We start from the raw sequence: 12,576 nt of genomic DNA, 5'->3' as shown, positions 1-12,576 counted from the left end.
AGCCCCGGGAAAGCGGCCACAGAACAGACCACGGGCCCACCCGCGGCCTGAGGCCGCTCCCGCCTCCAGGCCCCGCCCGGCCGGCCCTCAGCCGCGGGATGAGGATTCGGACCCCGCAGGGGCAGGGACAGCTGTAGGTCCCGGTCTCTTCCTCGTACGCGAAGTCCTCGATCTCCACCTCGTCATGGAACACCGACATAGAGGCGGGAAGCGGCGGGAGCCGGCACGGGGGAAGGCAGCGGCGGCTCCTGCCGGGACGCGGGGGGGGAGGACGGAGCTCTCCTCCCTGGACCCGGCGGGGCCGGTGGGGAGTCGCGGGATGTGAGAGAGGGATCGGGGGGATTCAGATCGGGATCAGGGTGAGGAAGGTCAGGGCAGGCGGTCGGAACGATCCATTGATTCCGAGTGAGGAGAGGAAGGAGCCACGGAAAAGTCAAAAAAGTAGCTCTCTTTGCTCCTCTGCGTGGAGCAAAGGAAGGAAGCGGGTATTTGGAGTGGCTATTCCTGTACCAGCTAGGGTTAGAAGGGAATAAAGGGAGAACATCCCACCTGACAGGAGCTTGGGAGACTGAAGCAGTGCACTCCATGGAGGGCAGGGAGTTGCCAAAGAGCTGGTTGGGTGGAGAAAGCCACAGGGGTGACAGATGGGGCAGAAGCTGTTCACATTGTGTAAAGGTGTGATTCACACTTGTCCGTGGTAGAGGAGAACCAGGGCTCATTAAAAGACATTGTGGAATTTATTAGTTCCAGAGTAAAAATGACAACTGACTTTATTCTCATCTTTGTGATTGGAAAGTGATTGATGACAATGTAAATGGAACAAGGATCTTGAACTACTGTTCAAGAGTCATTTCTTATTTATGAAAGAGTCTCAGTCTTAAAGTAGTCTGTATGAATAGGATCTTTCAGCTGTGACTATAAAATTAGGCTGCCATTTATTTTGTTTTCAGTATTATGTGTTGATACTGAACTTTGGGTTGGTTGGTTTTTTACATTTTCATTTGTAGAACTGAGCATATTTGCTTCCTAAAGTGGTAACAGTGAAAAGGAAGAGAATGAGGATGGCTCATTTAAATGACTGTCCACCTCAGCAGCAGAATTAAATCAAGTATGTAAAATAAACAGTCCAGAATCTCTGATTGGAATTAAAAGTTGTGCCACTTCTTTGACCAGCAGATGTTGCTGCATTTATTAGCAATTAGTTGCAGAAAGGGTTTTGAAAGTTGTGAGTTGATAAAAAAAAAAATCTTTATTCTCAGTCCTAGGCCTTTGAAGCAAAGTGTCAGACTTTATGTGGTTCATTTGGATGTTGTAGTGATTTAATTAAAGTCACAGCCATTGGCATAAATGGCTTACATAAGAGTGTCCACTTTCAAACATCCTTCATGTTTACATTGAATTAGTTAATGTGATAGAGTGAAAAGCATGAAAACATGAATCAAAAATCAAGAAGCCTTATAAAAAAGGTGTATATGGATATGCTGTCTGAAAGACTCCAAATCCTAAACTGACCTCATGAATTTGAGAAACTCAATGTTTTTCAAGCACTCTGGTTTTACATACAATGTGCCAAGGTATAGGAATGTGACTTCTAATCTTCTGGGTCCAAATCTGATGCCGTTCCTCCAGTCTGTCTAGCACTAACCCATGCTGTCACCCAGCCCACTGGGGGTTCCGCTGACCTGACACTCAGGTCCACCTTGTGTGACTGTTCTAGTGCCAAATAAGTGGTTATGTTGTGTCTCTGTTTTTAGGAACTCTAGAGGTAGAAAAAAAAAAAGATATTTGTAGAGAAGGTCATCTTAGAAAGCTCTTAACAGGAAAGCAAGACATGAAATACCAGTATGGGCATGAACTCCAGCAAGTAAGGAATGAATGCCAAAATGCCATTTCTTTAATTAACATTCTGGATTTTCTCCAGGAAGAGTTATCTCATCTCCTTCCTCTTTACATACAGCATATTGCAAAAAGAATAAACTGAAATGGACCACTCAATATGTGGAGGGAATTATGCTGTTGTGCTAACCAAGGAGAATTATGGTACACTGATTTAAAAAATAAGGTCCACTTTTTTTCCTCCAGCACCTCAAAAAACATTCTGCTATTCTTCTGAACACAAGTTATCCAAATCTAGGACTGCTACTGCCTAACTCAGTGAAAGACTACAGTCTGCCAGGAAAATACCCAAGACATAAAATGCATTTATAGCTACTGGTGATTGTTATTTTATGCCTGTCAGTAATTTTTTTAGCAAAAAGCTATCCTCAGTTATTGATATTTCATTATGGGGTTTCAAGGTGACTCTGTAGGTGACAGGTATAGATAGCCCCTAATTTTCTGCTTCCCAGTAGGAATACCAATGAACATTGGAAATGTATTGCAGATCATGGAATGCTGTCCCTCCAGATAATTCTCATTTTGACCCTTGACAACAAAAACCTGTTGTTTTTTGTCTACACCCATCAGCCAGATCATTCCAGCTGTGCCAGTACCATTAAAACACCCCACTCCTTGTGGATCTAGTTCTGCCAGGCCAGCAATTTCTCCCTCTGAACTGAGGGAATATTAAGCTGCAAAAAGGGCAAGAGTAATTTATACCTACTCCTTTACTAGGTCTCATCAGTGTAATTCTATTATTAAAAATGTTTAAAACATTCCTGCAAAATAAATAGTAAAGTGAATAAAACCCCTACACGAGGACAAAGTCTACATCCAGCAAGAACGTATCCTTTTTTTCTTGGTTTTGGCAATGGAAAGACAGTCCTAATGGAGAACACAGGAGAGCAAATAACAGCAGAATGGACAAGATGGAGGAAGTAATTTCTCAGACAGTGAGAATGTGCAGGTGGTCATTTGTTCTACTGAGACTAAGGTTACTCTTTTGTGGCTGGACATGTCAGAATTATGCACAAATCTATAACTGAGGTTTCATCGTTGCCCTGTTTAAGAGGCTCATCTCAGTTTTCTGGTTGCTTTCTGCTGGACTGGCAATAATGAAAAAATGATGGAATTTCTAGGAGCAAAATAACTGTATTTTGGAATTGTCATTTCTTGGCAGTCATGAGCAATGAATTACAGTAAGCTACATTGGGGGCGAAATGCCGGAAAGAGTCTGCTCAGTAAAGATCTGGAAAGTGCAAAAATGAGCAAAAATAAACAGTATTTCACATTGATAAAACACATTTGACGGGCTTAAAATACGATGGTCAGCTCAGCAAGAAAGTTGAAATTAAAACTGAGTAGTTTCAGATTTTCTGAAAAGGATGTTTCTTAACAGTCTGTGTGTCTCCAGTCATGGATGTAGTTCTTCAAATCTCACTAAGGCATTTTGCTCCCAAGTTAGTGTTGGATTGCTGGTCAGGAGCACCAAGAGCATCTGTAACACAGTAGGGGTGTGTCCGGGTGCATCCAATCAAGGGGACAACAACCTGACCTCATGCAGCAAGTTATGGGAACAGAGACTGGTTCTAATCAGGTATCTTACATCTGGAAGGTATTGTTATAGAGATTGTGCAGCTGCTGAATAAAGTAAGTGAATAGAAAGGATCCAACAGTAATGTTAGATAAATTTGACTCATTACTCACTGAATGGACATCCCCCGAAAAATTAAGTTTTGGAGGAACCAAAACTACTCCGAAATTGGTGTCAAGTGCCAGCCTGTGTGGCGGCATTGTGCAGGGTGAGAAATACTCTGAGACTTCATACTGACTTCTTCAGAGTGAAATGAATCATTCCATAAATGCCAAAATGCTTCAATTGACACTCTGGGACCAAACTGATTTTTATGAATTTAAAACTGCTTCCCCTATTTTTCAGTTCAGAAATAGATAAAAAATAAACAAAAGCCATATCTGACCAAGAGCAGCCACAGAATGTGTGTTGGGGCATTTCAGTTATGGCTCTGGAGAGGACAATGTCACACTCAGAAATCAGGGGTTTTTCCTGTGTGTATGCCTCACCTTGAGCCTTAACAGCCTCAGATGTGAACAACACCAAAATGCACCTGCTCAGTTTGGTTTTTTGGCTGACATAGTGAAGCAGCAATCAGACTGAGGCTGAAACATTTATGAGAGAGAGTCATGAAGGGCAGAAAACCCAGAAATGTATTATTTACTGGACATGTCCTTTATTCCCTGTTCATGGGTAATTCATTCAAATTCTGTCCTTCTGTTGGGTGGATATGAAGTAACATCCTCGAAGCAACCTGTGTTACTCCAGATTTACGTGGCTGTGCTGGATGGCAGGTTCTGCCTTGGAGCAGTTTATGTTAGCCATGTCTCACAGAGTGCTCTGTGCCTAGGGCTCAGAATATTCCCAGCCAGTTTAATCTTCACAAGCTGCCCTTGCAAGGCAAGCTGCAAATGTGGTTACAGATCTAGCACGATAATTTCTTACCCTCGAGTTGATTAACCTGTCAGAAAGGAATCTGTTTCTTCAGACCTCTACTTTTGCAGGTGTTCCTGGTATAAAGTGCCTCAACAGTACAATAATGAACTAGACAAAATGTGCAGACGCTTTATTTGGCATGGAAAGAACCCAAGGACACAGCCCTGCTACGGTTGCAAAAATAAAAAACGAGTGTGGGGAACTTGGCTTTCCTCAGTGGAAACTCAACATTTGGGTGGCCTCGCTGCAGCCTGTGTGGGGCTGGCAGTCACTGTCTCTGAATGAAGAGGCTGACTTAACCTGGATCTCTATCAAATCCTCCCTCCGTGAGACCGTGCACTTGGCAGAGGTACTGACAGAAATTCTCCGGCTGAGAAAGCACAATCAAATCCTGTTAGGCATAATATCTTGAGAAGGGAGTCTATTAGTTTAAAATACTGGGAAAGTTTGACTGTGGTTGTTTGGCATTTTCTCTGGTTGCTGATTTATTTGAATTTTCCTTCAGTTATAAAAACCCCAGATCTGAAAAAAGGATCAAGGAAAACAAACGAAATAAAAGATTTGCAAGGATCAGAGTGTTTTGTAGGGGCCAGATTAAATTCTTCCAGTGTGTGCCTTCTATACATCACCCCTCACTTGTGTATGCACAGGAGATAACCACGCAACTCTAACTGCTAGGCTACTTGCTACGTTTACTGAGCGAGCAATAAATTCTGAGGTTAGTGCCTGAAAAAAAATAGTTGGAGTAGGAGGAAAATCCTTCCTCTCATAAGCAGGAGGAGGTGGGCCCTGAATCAGTGCATCCCCCCCACTACCATGGGCTCAGTGCGTACAGGAGAAATCCACATAGGAAAGGCTTAGGTACCAGCCCTCTCTGCTGCTCCCCCTTGCTTCCACAGCAAAATCCTGTCTCTAGACTGCTCAGCAGCTTGCGGCGGAGGTGTCGGGGCCACAGAAGCATACTCTGATGCCCAAGGCAGGCTGCCAGCTAGTGTGCCATCACCAGCTCTCCCCGGGCCTTATGTCAAGGGCTATTAAAAATACAACCTCGGTCCCAGTTCAAAGCAATGCTTGAACTTCATGACCTGTCCCTGGCAGGGAGCATGTTTCACTGCTTGCCATGTCCTTTTCATAGTCTTACAAGGGATAGGACTTCTAACTGCCCCACTGTGCACCATCCTGGGGTTTGGGAATTTTGATGTTTGTCTCACGAAGAAACACCTGACTCCACAGCTTTTACTTGCCCAAGGAAAGCTCATAGGCTCAGACCTCAAGCTGTTTGTGAAGCCTGTCAAAACCCATTTGTCTAGATCGTAGCAGCAAATATCACAGTTAAGGCTAAAAGGCACTTCTATGCCAAGCTCATTCTAGGTCACTAACTTCCTAAGGGTATTCTTCCAAGAAATAGCTTTATCTTGAGTAGTTCTGCAAGAGGAGAGAGACTGTGAGTTATAGTTAACCCCTTCTTCACAAGGAAAAGCAAGAATTCTTCAGTCTATCACATATATCACTCATTATTTATTCAGGCTAAGACTTCCCCCCCAGGGCTAATATTAGAAAATAAAGTTATAAGTAAATAGTAGATTTGCATGAAATAAATATTCTTTGCTCTTTCAAAAAGTACACTATTGTATTTGTGCATCTTTGGCAGTATCCCTGCTTCTTTTAGAAAAGTAAATATAATTATTCTTAGAAAAGTGAATATATTGTATTCAAAATTAAAAGAAATCCCACATTGGAACAGTCCACCAACTCCAATAAAAGGCTTCACTGCCTGGAAAAGTCAGATACCTATCAGGAAAGGCACTGTAGCAAAGACAAGGAAATACAAGAGGCACACAGATGCAGCTTTGAAGAAAGAGATGAAGCCATGTAAAAAGTGCAATATGGCTAATTAAAACTAACATGGAAGGGAAGTAACAAATTACAAAACTAAACAAATAAAGCCAGCTAAATGATGAAAGACTAGAAATGACTAGACAAGGACTTTTAGAGGCTGGAAGAGAAAAAAGAGTAAGAAAAAAAAATCTTAACAGTCATGAGTAGGCTAGAGGTGAGAGCACAAAACTGTCTTTTCCTATATAAAAGGCATCTTCAAAATAACTACAGGGCAATGGGTTCAAAACAAACAAAAAGAGATATGTCTCTTCACAAAGCACGCTTAACTCGGGTAATTCCTTTCCAGGGGATGCAGTGGATTTTGAGATGTGGATTCAAAAAGTGATTAGACAAATTCATGGAAATATCTATTTATTTATGCTATTAAATACAAATGCATCAGTCTCAAGAAGTTCACAACTTTCAAATTGTGTGGGAGGGTGTACTAATGAAGTGCCCCCAAATGCTTGGTCTGGTCATTATTAGACTTTTTCTTAGCTTCTGGGCAGTGCTGGGGATGGGATGGGACCAAGGAGACCCTTGGTCTACCCTGGGACAGCCAGTTCTACTCTGATGCACTTACCTGTTTTGTTGCCACAGTTCAGCTCAGCCTCCAGGACAGAAGCTTCTGCTGCTGGCTCTGAAATGGCCCTCTGACAAGTGCTTTGTCTGTATCACTGCCTCTGGACTGTTTACACACCTAAATTCAAAGTCTGGTTCTACTTAAGGGATGTACACCAGAATCCATCAGTGTGGGAACACCTGTGCAGTGCACTGGGGGTCACAGAAGCCTCTGCATAATATAGGAAGCCAAATATGTTCTACCAAAATGAGAGAAAAGGTAGGATAATGTAGGGTTCATATTTTATCTACTGTTTTCTGTATTTAATTAAAATAAATATTAATCTTAAAATCTGTCACAAGCTATAACATCAGTTCTAGTCTCTGTTATAGAGTGATAAAAATGATAAATTTGTGCTGCAGTCTCACTATTGCCTAAAAATAAATACCTTAAGATGGTATTGCATTGCATAGATACACAATTTTCATGGAAACAAGCAGCAACAGGGCTATGATCAAACATGCAGAAACAAAAACTGTTAAGCAGGTATCTCTTTCAATGTATTTGAAAAAAAAAAAACACAAGCCCTCCCTTGAAAAATGTAATTTTTTCCTATGGAGTATGAAATAGTCATTCTTCCTAAGATTATACCAGAAAGTCATCTTTTGTGTAAATACCACAGGACTACCTACAAAAAGATCATGCTCAGAAACATTGCAGCTATTTAGTGTTCTGGTGGATGGGAATCTTTTACTTGAAGTAATGAATGTGTCAAAAAGTTGTCCTCCAACTTTTCCAGAAGGACAACTGAGACCAAGGTAAAACCATTTGCCATGGAGCACAAAGGTCCTGAAGAGGGCACTGAAGAAGTGACTTAAAGAATCAGTGTATTGCCAGCTCCTGTTGATTTTACCTTGAGTCTTGTGATAATGCAACAGCTTAAGCATTCAAACAACAATATAAGGACCTTGGTTTTTTTCTTAAAAATAAAAGATGACGACCCCTGGACAGGGCAGCTCTGCTCTGACCTTCGTGCACCACCTTGCCTTTGGAGCGAGCTTCTCTTGGCTGGCTGTGCTCAGTGACAGGGTAAATGCCATGGCAATCATTTTCCACGTGACAGGAAGCCTGTGCTAGGCTGGTGAGCTGCCAAGAATTTTGGAGAGATGACATGGTATGCAAACAGATTGCAATGGTGACAGGAAGGGCTGGGAAGGAGTGATGACAGGTTGCTTAAGGTTTTACCCTTTTGGTTAGTTTCTTTTGACCCACTTCCTCCCTGACCACAGGTGACACTGGGACAACTGTTTTCCAGCTTGGCACAGCTTCTGTCAGTTGTTGCCTCTCTCACTCAACATGTTTGACCAGTTTCAGGGCTGATGACCCCAGCATCTTCACAGGATCCTTTGGATCCTCTCTGTCTCCTCCATGCCATGGCTACTATGGAGAGACATTAAGAAATTAGCATTTTAAGTTACCATGAAGTAGATTCAGAGCAATGCACATGGAACTGTGCTAGGAGAAAATTCATGGCAAACATTAACTAGTGCACTAAATATCTTGATAAATCCTATTTGTAAAAACATTTCAAGAAGTTTTCAGTGTAACAAACACCTATCCCTACAGTTAGCTTGATCTGAGCATTAGTTTGGAATAGAGGAGATGGAAATGGAATATGCAGAAACTGCTTGTCTTAGTGACAATACGGAGTTGTCAGATCACTTTCTTAACTGAAATTTTGCCTGTTTACTTGAAATTATTCAGTATGTGCTTCTTGGTAGACAGACTCGGTAATCTATGTAATGATCTTTAGTTAACTGATCTTCTGCAAGGAACGTCCTTTTTTTCTGACTAGTGCTGAGAATAAAAATTAAAAAACATGATGGAGGGAAGAAATGTCACGGTATTTACATAAGGGTCCTCTAGGGCATTATGATTTCCCCAACATATAGATGATGAAACAAGTGCAACAGCAAAATTAGTGGCCTAATGACCCCAGCTCTTGAAGGTCCAGGGTCTGTGTCACAGACTTCCAGAACAGCTATTTAAAGCTAATCATGTATGCCACTGATATACAGGCACAATCAGCCAAAAGTATGCGACCTTCTCAGTGAGTCTCTTTGAAATGCAAACAAGAATCTGACAGCTCAGAGAAGCTAAGCCTCTTTAGTTTAATGAAGAGCAAATTTTCTTCCATTTCTTCCCATAAAACTGTGGTGACGGAGCATATTGCTTGTTTTCAGTACTACACAGGAGTTTGGAGGTGTTTACAGTGTGAGCAATTTCAGAGCTTGAACATCTAAAATTGACCATAAGTTGTTCCACTCTCTCTGGTCTCTCAGAAGTATGAGTTACTGCATTAACATTCACGTGATGCTGCTTTCACTGCACTGGACTCCTCTGTGCAGAGCCAAGGACCTAATCAAACACATAATCAATCAATCTACTTGTCAGATACAAACAGCAAACAAAAGACTTTTGTGTCCTACACAATTGCCTTTTCAGAAGAAAAGTGAGCCACTGGTTTCAAAGATCATGTAATACACAAGTAATGCATGAGAGGCCGAGCCCGTGGTGCTGTGAGGAAACCTTGTGACCGAATTCCTGACAAGGGACATTTCTGACGGGTTACTCACACTGCCCTGACTGGTGTCCTGGAATTATACAGTATGAAAGAATATTTTAAAAGATGACTTCAATCACTGGAGTCAAAAGCTTCTTACAAGTTAACAAAAGACAGAAGTGGGCAGTTCTTTGGCTTTAGCATCACTGAGCTCTCATGAAGAATGAACTCATGCTACAGAACTCCTCTCTGCACAGCAGAAAGGAAAGCAACAAAACAGCTCAAGTTTTTAAACATCTCTTTCAGATTCAAAAAACACAACAAAAAGAGAGATACATGACACCCATTCCTGTTTTGCCTCTTTTTTGGAGGGGACAGCAACTACTGCCTTGAGACCTCTGAGACACTGTAATGAGACAGAGTTGAAAGCAATTTATGTGGGCAAATGTGGCCACATCCTTTTCTAACAGCCACACCACCTTACTGTTGTTATGCTGTAAAAAAACCTCCAGAAAAGCAACCATAATCTTTGATATATACACTATGTCATCAAGTAATTTTAATGTGCCTATAAATTGCATTCTGCAACTTGGATCCTATTCACACCTGGTAAGAAACCTTAAGCACAAACTTAAACCAGTCCCAACTGATTTAATGAACTAATTAATTTTGCTAAAATTACTGTTAAAAAAGCCATTACCAGTATTTTAGATGAGTGGGAAATTCAATTGATAAGCACTTTTTACAACCATGTAGGAATTTAACCATATGGAGTACAAATAATTCTCTAAAAAGTTTCATAGGTCTTTTTAACAGGGCCTGACCTTCAATATAAAATGAAATCTGGTCAATGATTTCTGCAAAATCTACGCACCTTTAGAGAAGCTACACTTGGCCATTTATTTTGATACATTACATTCCCTGGTCTTGCATTTGAAAGTTGTTCTATTTCCTTTTAGACACAGAATCATAGAATGCACTGAATTGGAAAGGACCCATCAGGATCCTCGAGTCCACTCCTGGGCCTGCACAGGACACCCCACGAATCACACCATGTGCCTGAGGGCATTGTCCAAACACTTTTTGAACTCAAGACAGTTCTATTTTATGTAGAACACTTGTAGAAAAATCCTGAAGATATTTATGCAGTAGAAATTTGAACAGGGCCTTAAGTAGGGTTTCTGTAAGTTTGCTTTACAGCATCTACTGATAGACTGAAACAATTTTTATTAACTAATCTGAAGAAATCCCAGTGTCATTACCAGAGCAGCAGCAGCAACTCAAGACCTGTGGAAATCATCATGGCTGGTGCAGAAACAGAATAAGCAATAGCCCATTATAACCACTGCTGGAGTCTTAAACATCTTTATTTAAATAGTCAAAATAAATATTTGATAAGATAGAGCTAACCAAAGTACCACATCTGTTTGGTTTTGTTTCTTTAAAGCACAGCTATCAAAGTAACATGAGTGCCACCTCCTGGTTTAGGCATGGAAACACTCTGGGTTGTGCTTATTGCGTTCAAAACTTCCAACTGAAAGGTACAGTTTTTCTTTTTTTTTATTTTTTCCTTTTTTTTTAAGTAGTTAAAATGTTTATTTTCAACATTCACAGAATGTTGTAAGAACAAAAACAGCTAAATGCAAGGATCCAGTAACACCTGCTGATCTTTAGTGCCTAGAGCAAACTAACTATATAAATGTTTCACAAGTATTTTTCCTCAAATTTAACTTCATAGATGTCAAATCCTACTAAAACACAGGAATGACCATAATTTTAAGTAAATATTTAAGTGCAGTGGCTTGTAATACAAGAAGTAGTCTTGGACTCCATGTGGAGTATGTTCTCCCAACACTTTTCTACCCTAAAAAATGCCTTCTTAAGTGAAATGTGTGCATCTCTTATCCAGGAGGTGACAGAACCCAACAGAAGGCAGCTGAGAAATTCAGCAAATGTACTACAAATGGCACAAAGAGCTGCAGCCCATTTTATATCTGCTGCAACAGTCAAATCACAAAGCTGTTGAGAAAACAGGAGTAAATTACAATCTTGCACATTACTAGCTGTGCATGAGTAAAAGGTTTGACTCCTTTTGTTTCATTTCACACAACACCCACAAAAGGGCATCACTATTATGTCAGAGCCATTTGGTAACAGCTACCAAAGATGTTTCAAAGCAACTTTAGAAGTAATTTAAGAAACAGATCTGCCCAAATTCACGTGTTGCCCCCACTGCAGATATAAAGACAATTACACTTTCCTTGTGCCTGCAGTAGTAAAGACAATTTACCAACACTGAGTAAACACTGGCTCTGGGTCTCTTATTTTCTCTCCATATTCAGTATGGGCTGGAAGTACATGAGCCCAAATCCTGGGAGATGCTGCACCATGTCAATTCTGTATGGCATCATGTCCTATGGACTCCTAAATTTTGTCCCCCAGCATTTCAGCTGGCATTTAAGCCACTTCACCCACACCAAGCCTGTTTATCTCCACAGGCTAAGAAGCCACTGCTAGACTAAATGTTACGATTTCACAAACTCTGCACTCCTCTTCTGTATATTGACTTGCTGTAAATTAGGATCAGAACCCTCAAGTCTTCTAGAACACAGACAGCAACTTATATATATTTTTTAAATGTATAACCCTTTGGAACAAAACCCATTCATGTGTTTGATGTCCCAGCAAATTCTTATTCACGTTAAGAAGACGGACACTTATTGCACTTGTATCCCACAGCAGCAAGCACTTCCAGGAGGAGGACCTCATCTCTTTCCAAAGTCGCCATCCCCATACTTTCTCACTCTAAAGCAGCAACAGTCCATGATGGATTTATCAGCACTTAACCAACTCCTTGTTTGGCAAAGGTTCTGCAACGACTTCATCACGCATGAACTGCTCCTAAAGACAGCAAGTAGGGTTTTAGTTGATTAACATTATTTCTGGATCTCCTCTCTGGCAAAAAACCACCAGATACCCAGGCTGAAAAACCGAGTGATTTTAACTGGTACGAATCTGTCCCCCCAAACCTGAATGCCATAAGCTGCCAGGCTGCCGACAGGGCTGCTGGAGTCAGCCACAGGCAGCTCTTCACCTCACTGAGATCGTTCTGTCCGTGTCCCTCTCCACGCCCACCCAGCCACGTGCGTTTTAAAGCCCAAACACGGCAGCAGGAGACCAGAAAAA

The 12,576-nt window shown here is 41.3% G+C and overlaps 1 protein-coding gene across 1 annotated transcript in view; it reads left to right on the top strand.

The window, feature by feature from the left end:
* The first annotated feature begins 1,089 nt into the window (after positions 1–1,089).
* LOC103754577 (oxidoreductase NAD-binding domain-containing protein 1) overlaps positions 1,090–12,576 on the top strand; it is a 32,255-nt gene continuing 20,768 nt past the window's right edge. Inside the window, exon 1 of the mRNA XM_018075607.2 lies at positions 1,090–1,108. The gene's annotated coding sequence lies outside the window, so the exon portion shown is untranslated. The remainder of the gene's footprint in view (positions 1,109–12,576) is intronic.

Source organism: Manacus vitellinus, unplaced genomic scaffold (genome assembly GCF_001715985.3).
Source record: "Manacus vitellinus isolate BGI_N305 unplaced genomic scaffold, ASM171598v3 scaffold_3_pilon, whole genome shotgun sequence".
NCBI lineage: Eukaryota > Metazoa > Chordata > Aves > Passeriformes > Pipridae > Manacus > Manacus vitellinus.
The sequence above is the reverse complement of the archived record's forward strand: the minus strand, read 5'-3'. Positions and strand labels throughout refer to the sequence as shown.